Here is a 17,008-nt window from a genome sequence, read left to right as displayed (position 1 = left end):
AAGACTGTGGATGACACTTTCGCCACTCAGAATGAGAGCAGTCTGAATCAAGGGGCAAGCCAGGAGAAGGGCCTTTGTACGAGGAATGTTCCTTTCAGCCCTAATCCCGTGCTCGGAAACGATCAGCAAACCCAGTCAACGCCTGCCAATCCCTTTGCTGGTGCATCCAGCAAAACTCCACAAACCTCAAAATATCCACCTCGAGGCCAGAGGGTGTTCGCACCACTGTACATGTCTCTATCAGCGGCCTTTAGGATCTTGATTAGAGAGGGGAATTTGAAACCCTTGGAGCCGCGACCACTGCCAGATAGACTTCCTTCCTCCCATGATCCGACCAAGTACTGTGCCTTTCATCAGCAAGTCGGCCATGTCACTGATGGTTGTTTCCGTCTTCGCCACGAAATACAAGATCTGATTGACAATAAGGTCATCGCCGCACCAACTCAGCGAAGTCTATCGTCATTGGATCAGTGAACCTGGGGGATAATGTGATGTGATCGGGGGATGAACCACCTGCGGATGGCACTCGATTTACTCCAGATGTGGTGTATGGCATGCACTATTTTGAGCATTTGTGAATGCTAGTTTTGTACATTCTGACTTGGGTATTGGGTCAATCTTGTTGTGTTGTTTTGAGTCTGTTTTGAGTCAGTCTTTTTGTTTCAGGTCTGTCTTGTTGTATCGAGTCAGTCCTGTTTTGTTAAGAGTCGGGTGATTCCGGGGGTGTTACCTCGGACATCACTATCTTGTTTTGCGTTTGTCTTTTTGCTTTCTTTTGAGTCTGTTTCTGCCTTGGAGCCAGTTATGCCAACAGATTTGAATGAAACAGCAGCAATTTTCATACTGTTGTGTTTGCTTCTGCCGTGTGCCAGTTGTGCCAGAAGTTTGAATGAGATGACACTGCTCTTCGCCTGCCTTTTCTGTGCCTTTGAAGTCATTGTAATGACCTAAGTTTTCCAAAACTTTTTTCGAAACATTGTGATAAAAACAAAGAGGAAGGAATTCCTTGGGTTTTGCAAAATTTAATCAATTGAGAGAAAGAGAGGCATGCTAAGCCCTTAATGATCGAGATCATGCTTGTTAATGTGAGTACTGAGAAGGATCCTCACTTAATCCAGATTGGTCCCACACTGTCTTCAGCGCGAGCGATCTGTCGCTTTCTTAAAAACTTTCAAAAACAAAATGTTTTGCGCAGTCCTGCGAAGACCTGTGTGGAATCGCTCTTGAGATTATGCAGCTTAGGATCGCTCTCAGCCTCGAGACTTGACCCCTCATTTTCAAACCTTGGACTTAAATTCAGAATGGTCAATGGTCAACCATCAAAGGAGGCCTGTGTGGCCATATTTAAAGCAGCCCTCAAACTAGGGGCAAGAAAAGTCAGATCAAGGGGATCAGATGTCGCCAAAAGAAGCTTGCAAAGCTAGGTCAGAAGTATCCCTGGAACTAGGGGCAAAAATGCCAGATGTACTCGAAGAGCCGAAGATGGATCCTTCTGCAAATCAATACAACAGCCACTCTCCTGGATACGGATGGCTTCAAAACCCTTAAACCATTTGGCATGGACTTGTTACACTTTTACCCTTTGAGAGGCTCGCTGGGCCGAAAATCGGGAAGGGCGACCCAGGCAAAAGTTAGAGCAAGAGAAAAATAAAAAAAATGCAAAAAAAAAAGAAGAAAAAAAGAAATAAAAAAATTGAAAAGAAAAGAAGAACAAAGCTCGTAAGGTCGAAAACCTGCAACGGGCGCCTTGGCAAAAATTAGAGCCTAAAAAGGAAAGGTTAATACCCAAGTGTACCTTAACCCCGAACTACGTGAGGCTTGATTCCCATCTTTGGGATACGTAGGCAACTTCATTCTGAAGTCCAGCCGTAAAACACTTCAAAATCAACTGTGTCCATGTAATGGTTTTGATCATCTTTTCCTTCTCTGTATCCGAGAGTTCGGTTGTCATCGTTACTCTGAGGACTGATTGCAATGCGCTACGATGCTATCCAAACAAGGGGCAACTTTCCGTTGCCATACGGTGTGCCGCGGTGCCATTCAAACAAGGGGCAACTTTCCGTTGCCGTGTAGCTCTTTTCAAGCAAGGGGCAATTTTCCTTCGGATCTGAAGTTGTGCATCTCAAGAGTAGGTTCCGTGCTTGTTGAGCATTGGCCGTTTGCAAAAATAGTTTTTGAGAATTTTTACTGAGGTTGACTATTCTCTCGAAAATTATTCCATCTTTTCCAAAACTGGACCATTTCTTGGACCCAAAAAGGAAAAATTTTCAGTGCTCATAACCTAACTTGCATGATTTTCAAATCAAAAATTGAACAAGTATGTTAATCTGACTCTCATATTGGTCAAAATTGTTTCAGTAGAAAGCAAAAACAAAAAATGGTCAAAATAATGAACTAGGGGCACAATTGAGTCAGGCTTCCTGTCTTTCCCCCGTTGTCAATGCATCTGCCAGAAAGGGCACTCTACCTGCCAGAAAAGGGCACCACTGAAGCTGACCGCAAAAGGGCAGAAGGCTCTCACATCCTCCACGCAACGAGGTATCAAGCCAAGTGCGAAGCACGAACGGGAACGGATCAAGATATTTCACTCCTTTGTTTGGATAGATCTAATCACGTCCAAACTCCCTAGTAAGAGCATCGTTAACCAATGTTGATTGCAGATCTGCTGCATATCCAGCCGCATCGCAACCTCTCTGTGGGAGAAAGTTCACTATTGTGAGCAGAAGAAGAGAATCTAGCAGAATGCTTAGGGCAAGAACCCGCAACTTCCTGTTTATTCATCAACCACCCTGGGGAGGGATGAAAAATGAGAGATTAAAGAATAGAGAGATGTGCGTTGAGAGGAAAAGTGAGGAAAAGGGCTTCTTCAGAAAAACAGAGCCTGAGGGCCGAGCGATGTGAGAATCACAAATGAGAAAGAGTGGGAAACAATACCCGGGAAAACAGGCTCCATGTGTACTTTTGAGTCTTGTGTTTTATTTTGTCTGTCTCGATTCTTGTTTTGAGTTGCTTCGAGTGTTACTCAATGTGTTTAGGTTGTTTACCTTTGCTTTTCCCTTGTCGAGTCGTTTTGGCTGTGGCCAGCCATCGGCTCAATACCCGGTTAAGAACTTATTTCTCAATTTCCAAAAAATCATCTTGTGCTCAGAGTGCTGTGCCATTCTCCACATTTGTGCAAAACAGTATTTGTTCTTTCATAAAACTGAAGGGTCCACCCCCGATAAGTGTGAACAGTAGAACAAGGACCTATCTGAAGCTATGTAGGTTCCAGATTGCAAAGCAAAAGAAAAAAGGAAAATTTGGAGCATCTTAGGGTGTTCTAGCTTTGGCAAGATCCGAGACTACATTTCAGGTGCACCTTCCCAGACCTCGCCATTTCTCTGGAGTATGAGTGTATCTCGACCCCAAGAGTAAGCTTGCTTCAAGTCAGAATGGCAATTAAAGCAGCAGCAGATGTTATCTCTTGCCAACATAAACAGGGTGTGGCCTTTTTGAGCTGAGTGTGTTACAAAGTCCTCCGAAAGGTAAATCGGAGGCACCAGAGTACATGTTTGATGCCCTTCCATCGCATAGAATGTGCACTTTCATATACACTTCTGTGACATGCGTGCCGCACATCGTTATGATTCATGCATAGAATATGCTTGCTTTCGATTCTGCATAGAATTTGCTTTCAATATTGCGTAGAATATGCTCCTGTTTCTTGCATAGAAAATGCTCGTATCTTTTGCATAGAAAATGCACTCTTCCATACTTGCATAGAAAATGCACCTCATTTGCATAGAACATGCATTCACTCGCACTATCTTGTGCACTTATACTTTGTATCTCACTAGCACTGTCTTGTGCATCTTGTGGTTGTATCTCACTCGCACTATTTTGTGCATTGCATATCAATCGCGCTGTTTAGCGTATCACACTATTTAGTGCATTTCAAATCACTCGCGCTGTTTAGCGTATCGCACTGTTTAGTGCATTTCAATCGCGTTGTTTAGCGTATCGCACTGTCTTGTGCATTTCAAATCAATCGCGCTGTTTAGCGTATTGCACTACCTTGTGCATTTCAAAATCACTCGCGCTGTTTAGCGTATCGCACTATTTAGTGCATTTCAAATCAATCGCACTGTTTAGCGTATCGCACTGTCTTGTGCATTTCAAATCAATCGCTGTTTAGTGCATCGCACTATTTAGTGCATTTCAAATCAATCGCGCTGTTTAGCGTATCGCACTGTCTTGTGCATTTCAAATCAATCGCGCTGTTTAGCGTATCGCACTATTTAGTGCATTTCAAATCACTCGCGCTGTTTAGCGTATCGCACTGTCTTGTGCATTTCAAATCAATCGCGCTGTTTAGCGTATCGCACTGTCTTGTGCATTTCAAAATCACTCGCGCTGTTTAGCGTATCGCACTGTCTTGTGCATTTCAAAATCAATCGCGCTGTTTAGCGTATCGCACTGTCTTGTGCATTCCAAATTAATCGCACTGTTTAGCGTATCGCACTATTTTGTGCATTGCATATCACTCGCGCTGTTTAGCGTATCGCACTGTCTTGTGCATTTCAAAATCACTCGCGCTGTTTAGCGTATCGCGCTGTTTAGTGCATCTCAAATCACTTGCGCTATTTTGCGCATCGCACTGTTTTGTGCAGTTCATCATTCGCGCTATTTTGCGCATCGCACTGTTTTGTGCAGTTAATCACTCGCACTGTCTTGCGCATCGCACTGTTTTGTGCACCTTACTTGCATTTTACAGGCATCCTATCGCGCTATCTTGCGCACCTCACTTGTACTTGTTAGTACATTGCATTGTTTTAAATGCAAACTGGCTTCGCGTGGCGTATAAGTCCAATTATCAAATTCTTCCTGCATGTCATTTGCATCCTGCCCCTGAACTACGCTGGTTTGATTCCTTGCAAAGGGATACGTAGGCAGCCTGTGGGCACAACCATTTATTTATCGGTATTTTGTTTGTTTGTCCAAGTCTTCGGCCTTGTCAAAAATAGGTCGTCTCTGGACTTTGACATTCACTCCCATCATTCTTATGACTTTCGAGTTCTGTCAAAGAGGGGCAACTGTAGACACCCCATTTTTGACCGCCCTTAAGACTTGGGCACCACTGATGTTTTGCTTGGCGGAGAAAGGTGTGCAGGGCAAATGTTCAGTTTCTTCGGCAAGGAGAGAGGCAAATCCTTCAAAACACTTTGTTTAGGGGTTTGGAGTTGAAGAAGAGAGGAAAGGAGAGGAGAAAACTAGTTTGGGAGAAGTTCGGCATGAATCCGGGTAGAAGCGAGTCGAGCAGCCCTCGCTGAATCGGACTTATCTATCTGTACACTTGGAGTTTAGTTATGAGGCCACCGTTGGAAAGAAGACTTCCGGGGCTTCATTTTGCACTCAAGAATCTCTTAAATCCGAGACCGGAGGGCGGAGATATGATTGGTTGAAGTTGGGCATCATCCCGGTTGGATCGAAACTGAGCAGCCTTCACCAAAATAAACATAACTTTTTGTACAATTGGAATTTTGATGCAAGGCTGGTTCCATTGGAAAGCTTACTTCCGGGGCTTCAATTTGGACATAAGATTGACCTAAAAAGGAGTTCATATGAAGAAGTTATGCCCGTTTGAAGTTGGACCTGCAGAGAAGATTTTTCCTGCCGACCGACCAAATATATGGCCGACCGGCCAGAACAGAGGGCCGACCGGCCAAATAGATTACCGACCGGCAGATTAAAGTAGCCGACCGACCTTTTTTGCTAGCCGATGACCTTCCGGAGTATTCTACAGATTGAATGGATGCCAGCTGTGGCAGCTGGAATGCACAGACCCTGCTCCCCATGCACGTGTGTGGCTGTTTTGCACCCTTTGCACACCCTTTGACCCCTTTTCTTGCACCCTTTGCTCAAGGATTCTTGAGGAAGCCTTGACCCCTTGTCTTGGCTTCCCCAAGAAGCTTACCAGCTGTCCTAGCTTCTCCAATAAGCCTTGGCCCCCCCTTGAACCCCTTTGACCCTTTCCCTTTACTTAGCTTGTAAGTTAAGTGCTTCCCTTGCCTTATATAAGCACCATTCCTCTCCCTTTGTCTAGGTTGGAAGGTTTGGAACAAAAAAACCAGAGATATATAGATATATCTAATATATACATACATATATCCCTTCATCTCTCACTATATCTCTCCCATTCAACCATCAAACACCCTTGTTCTTGGGCCATTTCTTCATCAACTCATAACACAAGGCATCCTTACTCCATTGCAGCAACTTGAGGCTGTTCTTCAGAGCTGAGAAGCACCTAAACTTGGTCCAAGAGGTGCTGGTTTGCTGGTCTTCAAGGGTGAGTCCTCCTCTTCCCTTTTCTAGTCTTTTCTTGCTTCATATCTAAGCCATAGTTGCTTGCATTTTTTGGCTCCGACCCAAACTGTAAATCATCATATTTTGAAGTCCTCTTCATGTTTGATTGAGGACCTCTTGCTGTTTGAGGACAGCAGCTAGCACTTCCTTCATTAGCCCTCTTTATGCCATAATTTTGCATGTTATTTTTGGCCTATGTGTAATCTGTTTTGGGGCATGTAATAAACTGTAAGTGAGCTTTTTTTGAGCCCTTCTTCAACATTGAAGAAGGGCTCATCACTATTTAGATACCACATGTGCTACTTGCTTTGAAATCCATGTTTTTGCCTCATTTTGCATTTTTTTTTTAGCCTATTTTTCTTCTGTTTTTGGACCTTGGTCCGAACTGAAAGTGGCCATATTTTGACCCCCTTGTCATGTTTCATTAAGGGTCTTTGGCTGTTTGATGAATGTTTTGTATACTTGCTTCTTTGGCCACCTTTTAGCCCATTTCTTGCATAAGAGCTTAGCCATACCTATGTTTGTTTTGGGGGTTTTTACAGTTCTGTAAATGTGCATATTTTGGGCCCCTCTTCAATGTTGTTGAAGGGCCCTAACCTGTTTGGAGTCAGCAGCTGTGAGTTGCTTCATAATCTCATATTTAGGGCCATTTTTGCATACTAGTTTTGCCCTATTTATGTTTGCTGTTTGGCCATGCTTTGAACTGGAAAAATTCTTATTTTGGGGCTGCCTTGCTACTGTCTATTCATTGCATGTCCATATTGTGCATGTTTGGTATAGCTATAGGCCATTTCGGGTGTCAAAATTCATGTTTCGGGACTATTCCATGCATCGGGTGTACTTTCGCCTCATTTCGGGGCTGTTTTCCCCCACATTTCAGTGCTGAAATCCCATTAGCATGTTTGCATATCATTTTCCAAGCCATTGCATTGCATATGCCATTGCCTCGGTTTGCGTACCCGTGTGCACGCATTTCGAGGCACTTCATTTTCATCCATCGGCCTCTTATGTGAGTGTGGCTGAGGCTCTCTCATGTTAGTATAAGTCCATGTTGCATTCTATATGCCATTTTATCCATTGCATTGCATATGCCACTGCCTCGGTTTGCGTGCCCGTGTGCACGCATTTCGAGGCACTTCATTTTCATCTTATGGCCTCCTATGTGAGTGTGGCTGAGTCTCTCTCATGTTGGTGTAAGCCCATTCTTGCATTGTGTATGCCATGTTTCAATGCGTTGTGCATGTTATGTTGTTAGCATTGTGTGTGCCATGTAGTTGTATTGCATGTTTGTATGTTTGCTTGCATGCTTAGGTCGCATGCGCATTGTTGTGCATTGCCTCACCTCTTGACCAATCATGATTGAGGTTGGGTCCCTTGTATGTTTTGTGTGCATTGCATTTGACATTGAAATGCATACTTGACTCTTTGGCCATCATGCATCGAAATGCGTGATTGGTGGCCCGAGGGTCGAGGGCCATGCTCCCTTGAGTCCATTACATGATAGGGAGTGTATCCATGCATACATTTGCCTAAAAATTCCATGCCATACACTGCTTGCCCTCTGTTGCTGTCAAAATTGTCTTCTGCAGGAAGTTTATGCCGATCGGCATCATTCAGTGCCGGCCGGCAATCCTTCATGGGCCGAGGGCTTCATTAACTGCCGGTGGAAATTATGTATTGCCGGTGGGCATTTCCTTCAGCCGATGATATTCTGCAGTGTGCAAGGGACCTGCCCCGAAACTTTGGCATTTTTCAGAGAAGCAAGGCAGTAAAAACAGAGGCAGCAATGGTATGGTGCGGACTTTCCGGGCGAGACGGGTTCGAGCATGCATCATTCGCGCATCCCGAGGCGGGGCCCGTGGCCACCTTCCCTTTGCATTTAATTTATTTATTAAATAGGAATTCTGTAATAATTAATTAAGTAGTTAGTTATTTATTCGGACTGTAATATTTATTCGGTCCCTCCGAGTGAGGGCGTATTTGTAATAAGTGTGGGTGCGTGTGCGTATGTCTTCCAACCCCCACTTCTTTCTCCCTTTTATTTACCTGCCTATGATGGTAGACTAGGGCATATTTAAATTAGCATAACAGTATGATAGCATGCGTGCATCCATACATTTGTCTTACATGCACCAGGCTCGGCGCATCATGCTAACAGCATTAGCATTTCAAATCTAACTTGAATACATGCTACCTGCGCATTTTCACATGTCATTCATAGACTAGCCGAGCCTACTCTAGTGACATTCCGTGTGCGTTGCATTAGGCATTTAAACACGGACTTGGATCATGCATTGATTGCTAACGAGTTCTTTGTTTTGACACGGAGTACGATGTAAGTATTTATGCTTTAGCATCCTTGCATGCGTGTGAGTGTTGCCATGATAGCATGATTACCATGAGGCTAGTTGCTTACGTGATATTACTGCTTGAATGCCTGTGGATGGAGGTCGAATTGCTTAAATTGGGATAACACATTAAAACTGTGAATTTTAAAGCCCACTAGATAGTGGCAAAACCATCTTTTCTAAAAGCCCACTTGAGGGTGGCAAAACCTGCATTTTAGCCTACTTGCGAGTAGCAAACCATTTTTAAAACAAACATGAGATGTTTTGTTCCAATTTAGGCGATTTGGTCTATACTTTTTTGCTGTGCGCATAACATAGTAATTCTAGGTTAACAACCGGAATAAGAACACATAACGTTTTCAAAAACGGATATCACGGTTAGTAGAGGCCGGTCTTCGGACCGGGCGAGAGGGGGTGCTCATAGCTGACCTTCCCCGATCGTACCCAAGTTCCCGAGCCGAGGCAACTTTGGTGATGACGGACACGTGGCCTTTGGCACCGAGTCAGGGTTTCCTAAATTCCCCCTTAATAAAATATTTAGGTGGCGACTCTGTATCTGGCAAAGCAGTCCATGTTTGGCACTTCTTTCAAAATCTGTTTTCTCAAAACGATTTGCCGGATTTGGACTCTTTGGTTCAGATTTAGAACCGTAACAAAATCGAGTCCGAACTGTAGTAGCGAGGCCCTCGCGGGCCCTCCGCGGGGCGCGTCTACACCTATGTATTTAATAACAATTGCTTCTACCTAGTATGAAGAAATTGGTCTCATTAGTATTTTCTTATAGTGATTCTGGTTTAGATCCAACCCATTTGATGCTCTGAATCCGAGTTTCATTGTCTTATATTGTTGTTCATGTTTTGTTTCTCCTTATTCCTCATTGAATTTGGTTATTGGAGTGTCTCGGTTGCATTTGGAACAGGTTGGTAACTTGTTTTTCAAAACTATTGTTGCCCAAAATTTTGCCTCTTCGCTCGAGTGGTTATTCCTATGCTCGAGCGGTCTTTGTGAACTTCCAGTACTTTTGCAAGTCTGTAGAGATACTAGGAGATGGCATTCTTCGCTTGAGCGGTCTTTCTTGTACTCGAGCGGTGCTGGCTCGAGCGGTCTTTCTTATGCTCGAGCGATGGTCCTCTATCTATAAAACTTCTGAGAGTTGGTATTCTTAGCTCAAGCGGTCCCACTTATTGTGTCTGGTCGCTCGAGTGACCATTCCTGCGCTCGAGCGATCTGCGCGTATATCAGGTTGTAAAAATCACTTTTTATATCACTTCTTCACTCCTCACTCTCTCTAAACATTTCAAAATCCTAAGTTGAGACCCTCTCTCTCTCTCTCTAGAACTCACATTCTCTTTATAAATACACCTAGATCCATTGATTTCTTCACCCTAGTCTCTTTGACAAAAAAGTAGAGCACTCCGAGAGCTTTCTTTTGATTGGAACAAAGTTGGGTTTCGACGTTGTTGAGGTTCCATCACTCTCTCTCTCGCCTTCTAGCTTCTAGGTAGGGATATCTTTGCACTTTCTTACGATTTTTAACTTGGTTATTTGTGTTTTTGAAACAACATTATGATTTGGAGATTTTTGGACAAACCTAGGGTTTTGGGGTTGAAATAAAAAAAGAGAGGTTTTCAAATGAATTGTTGGAAATGATTGAGGAAATATATTTATTGCGGAGTTATGATGAAAAGATGGATTTTTATCCTTGGGATTGGTTTATAAAGAAAAAGAGGATTTTTCCATAAATTTATCGAACGTTGGTTTTATATTGATAAAATGGAATTGATGTGGATTTGTGAAATTGGATTAACGTTGATGAGGATAGCGGAGTTGGATGTATTATCACTCCCATCTTGAGAATTTGGAAAGTATAACCTTATTAGAAATTTATTTATCTATTTAGAGATATCTGTTTTGAGCTATCGATAAATGATAGCTATGATTGTTATAGAAATTATATGAGAACTAGGAGAATCAAAACTATTTTCTGATCCATTTGCATTAGGCATTGTTGCATATTTAACACATTGAAAATGGTTATCGTTTTGAGAAAAAATTATGAATACCTTGATGAATCTGGGTAGGAGTGTAGTTGTGGTATTATGTTGGCCTGAGTGTCCTTGGTGAAAGTCCAGAAACCCGCATGGTTAGGTGTCGAGTCTTCCGGTTAATACCAGTAAAAATGACAAATTGGTAGTGCTTGTAGCCTACTTGCAGACACGTCTCAAGAGATTCCTAGTGTTGTATCCACTGCCTTGTTTCTATTAAAAAGGAATTGATTGTATGAATTGTGATATAAACTTGGCATTGCATGATTTTGGAAAGAGATATAAAATGTCTTGGCACGATTATTGTATATGCATCCACCTTATAACCTTGTTAAGATTCATAAACTGTGTTAGAATATTTCTACTGGACTTTAGCTCACCCTATATGAGAAAACCATTTTCAAGTGCTAATGATATGCCTTCACCAAGAACATAGCTTGGGAGGAACTTGGAGCTGAAGGCTTTTTTTTTGTTTATTCGTTGTATTTCATTATGTATAAGCCTAAGGCTTTAACTATATTGAGCTTGAACTCACTTTTGTTGTAACCTAATATCGTCTTGGAAAGTTATAGACTTTAAGGCATTTAATTACCTGTTTAAATTAGATTTCATATCTTTTGTCTATAACACATGCTATAGATTCAGGGTTAGGACTCATAAATGTATAACCACATATGTTATCTTTTGTACATTCGAGATCATATGAAATGGAAGAGCATTATATTATGTATTGTATGTTTATTTCATTATTATCATGAGATGGTTCTATTGCTAGTTATTTCGGGGCATTACATTTCTCCTTTTATGCTAGTGCACTCGGTGTAGTTCTATATGGCCGGATCTTAATAGCCCTCGGTATTATCAATTTGTAATCTATTGTGTTATTTTTGTGCATTAATTCAGGAGGAGTTTTTATATTCTGTTAAATGCTTGCGTCTTTATTGTTAAGGGCTTGTTTGGTTACGTTTACGTTTTCAGTTTATATTTACAAAATTTTTATAAACTGATTTTTGTTTATTTTTAGAAAAACATAAACTACAAACGCGTTTGGTTTAGACAAAATATTTTTAAAAAATTAAAAATATAAAAAAGAGTGAGAAATGGCAAGTGGTAGCGGGTGGTGGGTGGTGACGAGTGGTGGCGGTGGAAGACGGTGGTAGAAAATGATGGCGGGTGGTGGTGGAAAATGGTAGCAGGTGGTGGGTGATGGTGGCAGAAGACGGTGCTGGAAAATGGTGGCAAGTGGCGGGTAGGTGGGTGGTAGTGGCGGAAGACGGTGGTAGAAAGTGGTGGCAAGTAGCGGCGAAAGACGGTGGTGGAAAGCGGTGACGGGTGGGTGGATGGTGGTGGCAGGTGGGTTGTAAATGGCGGGTAGTAGTGGGTGGTGGCGGGTGGGTGGTGGTGACGGTGGTGGCGGTGGATAGGTGACAATGGCGGGTGGTGGGTGGTGGTGGCGGGTGGGTGGTGGGTGGTGGTGGTGGTGGTGGCTGGTGGTGGTAGGTGGCTGGTGGCTGGTGGTGGCTGGTGGTGGCGGATGGTGGATGGTGGTGGCAGGTGGGTGGTGAGTGGTGGTGGCGGGTGGGTGATGGTGGCGAAAGACGGTGGTGGAAAATGATAGCGGGTGGTGGCTAGTGTTGGGTGGTAAAAAAAAAATTGAAAACTCAAAACGGAAACACATTTTTTGAGTTTACATTTTTTGGCCAAATTTATAAACTGAGACCATTGATTTATAAATCAAAAATTTACCAAATAAGCTTTTATTTGAGTTTTTAAAATTTTTGTAAATATAAACTGAAAACGTAAGTGTTACCAAACGGCACCTAAATATTTCTTGTGACATTTTTTTTCAAAATCGATTCTTTATACCCATATTAACCTTTATTTTAATGCTATCAAAGGGGGAAAAAGAAATATATAATTTTTTTTTTGACAAAGAATATGTTAATAATGGGGGAGAAAATATAATGACAAAGAATTTGTTAATAAAGGTGGAGAAAATATATTGAAAATAAATGCATGTATGATGATGTTGAACATTTTTTTGTTGTATTTATTCATATAAAATTTTGTGTCAAATTCATGCATGTATTGCCATCATCAAAAAAGGAAAAATTGTTAATAATGTTGCTTGATTTTGATGATGTCTAACATACATTAGATTTGTCATGATTTTTAGTATACATATTTTACATTATTTCACACAAAATATTATCTGTTTAAAATATATGTTGTAAGATGTATTTGTGTTAAATATTATTTAAATTGAAGTTACTATGCTATATCTGATTTTATGTAAATATTTTGAAATTTTCACTCTTCACGTTTTGAAAAATCCAGCTGATCACTATTCATCTTTTGACAAATTTGATATTGATTGGTTGTTATCTTTTGACAAATTTGATATACCCACGTGGGGTAGTGAGTTATTTCTTATTAGAGTGTATTTTAAATCTCAACAACAACTATAAAATTTTTAAAAGGAATATATATTTTCATAATTATTATAAATGTTATTTTAAAGAGATTTTACTATGCATATAAATATTTTAATAAAGATTTTACCAAATATTTTAATAAAAAAGTTACTATGTAGTTGCTGTGCCCTCTTGTTTTTCATGAGAAATGTTTGAAAAAATTGTATTACTATTTACTGAAAGCGACATTTGGCCAACTGTTTCAAAGCTGGCGTGTTTTTCGCGTGAATTCAAGTTGCAATCTGAAGCGTCACCAAGTCAAAAAGATGAGCATGCCTACGTGATTCGTGGTGTCAAAAGAGGAGTGTCTCTTCTCCCAACGGTAGATTTTGTGCTATAAAATGGGTATTTTGCTTGGAGAAAAATACAATAAGTGTTGAAGAGAAAATTTTGTGATATTGAAGTGTCCCCAAACATTGTGTTGTGTGCTTTCAGTGATAAATTATTTCTATTGAGAGAAAATCTGTTGAGATTTTGAGCTTTTATTGTAAAATGGTCTTATATCCCTTATTCTTATTCTTGTAAAAAGAGTAATAAAATCACTTGGTTGGAGTGATTGGAGTTGACCACTTGTTGTAAAAGTTTACTCGCACTCGTGAAGCTAGTGGCGCTATTAGTATATGAAGAATGGTAGAGAACTCTCAAGGAAGAACTTCCGGAGTAGACGTAGGCCTAGTTGTGCCGAACTACTATATATTGTTTCGTATATTTATTTATGTATTTATTTATCTGGGTTAAATTTTTAATTTAATAATTTATTTAGAAACTCAATTCACCCCTTCTTAAATTTCCTTCTAAGTTAAAAATATAATTTTAAAATTACATAATAATAGGTCTATGGTGAGATCGTTGATGCAATGATTGTTTTTTCAAAGAGGGTGGAGTTGCGATGTTAGGTTTTTAGGAGGGGGTTAGGTTTTTACGGGTTTGCTAATTGTAAAGGTGTGAATCTATGTGGGCGTGTAATATTTTGTAGGAATGATAGTTCTATTATTATGTGAGGTTCTAGAAATTTTTCCAATTTTAAATTTTGTAATGGGTTGAAAGAAAAAGGAGTCCTAAGTAATAAATTAGGGGTTATTAGCAACACTTTTAATATAATGATTAAAATATTTTTTTTTTCCCTTCTAGTTTTATCTAATGAAAACAGACAAATAATTTAAATTTAAATTTCAAACTTTAATTTTTTTTAATTAATTTTTTGAATATTGTTTCATACCATTTGTGGTAAAAATGCAAAGCTAGATCCAGTCAATAAAACAGAGCCAGGCCCAGAACTAATTAGGCTCAAGGAGTATAAACTCAGAAAAAGTAATGGTTCAGGCCAATGATGTCTAAAAAGCAAAGATATCATTCTAGAAGGATATCCTCAAAAATGACAAAGACCATTGGATCAACACTCATCCAACGGACAAGGAGAACAATAGGTGGGCTATGGCCTAGTGTCACGGATTGATAAATTTGGATGCTACCCCTCACAAGAAAGCACTAGCAAGCTATGGAGATTGCTAGAAGCTTCCAGAACTCCTTAGAGAATGGCTACAAGAGGAGAGGCTAAAATAGCATACTCTAGAATTCTCTAGAACAATCAAGAGCATGGTAGACAATTGTACATAAGACTAGAAGCTTGTACATAGTTCTTGTATATTCTAGAATAGGTTCTTTGAAAGGACGAGGGAAGGCTCTAGAATCATCTCCATCCATGTAGATCTAAAATGCTTCTAGAATAGTCTATTAGATGTAGTAGGAGGAAGTGTCTAAAACACTCTCCATACTTGTAGTTCTAGAATGTTTATTGTAGCCTATAAAAGGGGGAGGGTCTCGTTTGCCCAAACCACCCAAGTAGACCCAAGTAACGAAGAATTGAAAGCTTTCTCTCAAAGTGAGTACAAGGCATTCTCTCAAACTCTCTTATGTTTTTCTAACTTCTCTTTCCTACAGGTGTGGGCATTCTCTCAAACTCTCTTATGTTTTTCTAACTTCTCTTTCCTACAAGTGTGTGAGTTAGACTGACTTAGTATCAACAAGTGAGACTTGAAATTGTCTAAGTGCCGCACGGATAGCCTGGAAACAACCAAGTCCGTGACACTAGACTAGCACTAGCAAGGGAATGCAGTCCGATCATCTGTAATCCATCGATTAGTGTGTAATACAACTTGACTATTATGACCTAACATTATCTAAACCTTGCTTGTCATAACTTAAAAAAGTCAAAAAGTTAAAAAATCACTATTCTATTTACGTCACATCATCTCATTTAAATCATATCACCTCTCTATCACATCACTTCAAACCAAATTCATACCCAATTCATATTTCATAAAAAGTCAAAATATATACTTATGTAGATCATTCCAAATCACTCATAGATCGTTCGATAAGCAAGGATCTAACGACTTATGATGAAAGTGACTTTTGACGAAATGAGGACCATCCGATGAAAGAAACGATCACGATAAGGACCAATCAATATATAAATAAAGTAACTTAATGGCGCATCGACGTCTAACGCACTATTCGTTGGCAAAGCATTTGACAGTCTTCTTGTTTCTTTGTTCAGCCACAGTTACTTTCTTACCCTGGGGAAATACTGTAAATTTAATAAATGGGTAACATTAAAGGTTTTTACCATAAGTTTGACATAATTTCTTACCCTGGGGAAATACTGTAAATTTAAAAAATGGGTAATAAGTTGGACATAATTTAATATGGTAACAGTTTTAATAAAAACGAAAAATATTCATAATCAAACATTATATAAACTATAATAAATGATTCTTGAATTATAATAAAAATAATTTTATAATTAATATTAATCATAATTAATAATATAATAGATCATAAAAATAAAAAATGTTATTCACCCAAAAAAAATATATTATTATACGTACTCTTTGAAAATGAGGTACCATATGTATCTTTAGTTATGTTATTTTTTTTAATTATGATTATTTTTCTTTTTTAATTATAACAATATTTTAGTTATGACATATTTGATTATATCACATGTGATGTTTAATTATGACTTCTTCTTCTTCTTTTTTTCTTTCAATTATGACTCAAAAAAATAATTTTTTTTAATTTTTTTTTATAGTAGTCAAAGTGGAGCCGAAAAAATAAAAAATAAAAAAAATATAAAGATTATAAATAAGGATGAAGGATGCATATGATAGAAAGGTCCCCTCCAAAAATCTGGAGCATAGCATTTCGGTTTTATTATTGTATTTTGTAAAGGTGTTCGCGGTTCGGATTTGGACGGTTTGCGGATTGGTTTGGACCCGCCCGCATCTATGCGGTTTGGGGAAAAGATAACCCGCAATTGCTCACAGTGCGGTTTACGGTTTGTGCGGATAGAGTTTGCGGATGTACGGGCGGTTTGCGAATTAAACTTTTTGTTTTCAAAAATTTATTTTTGAACCTTATTTTTTTTCTCATTTTGTAAATATTTATTTTGGACCATTTTCTCCCCGTTTTCTAAAATGCTCCAACATTAATAATTAATGAATTTAAACTTATAAAGTCAAAAATACAACAAATCCAATTCGTAACATAAACAAATCATCCAAAATCTTAAATCAAATCATAAACTAACCCAAACATATATTTCAAAATCTTAAACTATAACTGCATATTCATTAAGGAATTTAAAATTCCAAATCACACTTCATTCGGGACAAGTTCAGTTATATAATAATAATAATATGATTAGTAATTATTCAGTTTCAGTTAATATAATACTATTATCAAATGCAATGTTAGAGAAGTTCAAAAAATAAAAAGCATTTTGTTTTGGACA

Source organism: Camellia sinensis, chromosome 1, assembly GCF_055761805.1.
Source record: "Camellia sinensis isolate YWXY chromosome 1, ASM5576180v1, whole genome shotgun sequence".
Lineage (NCBI taxonomy): Eukaryota > Viridiplantae > Streptophyta > Magnoliopsida > Ericales > Theaceae > Camellia > Camellia sinensis.
Note: the sequence above shows the minus strand (reverse complement) of the source record.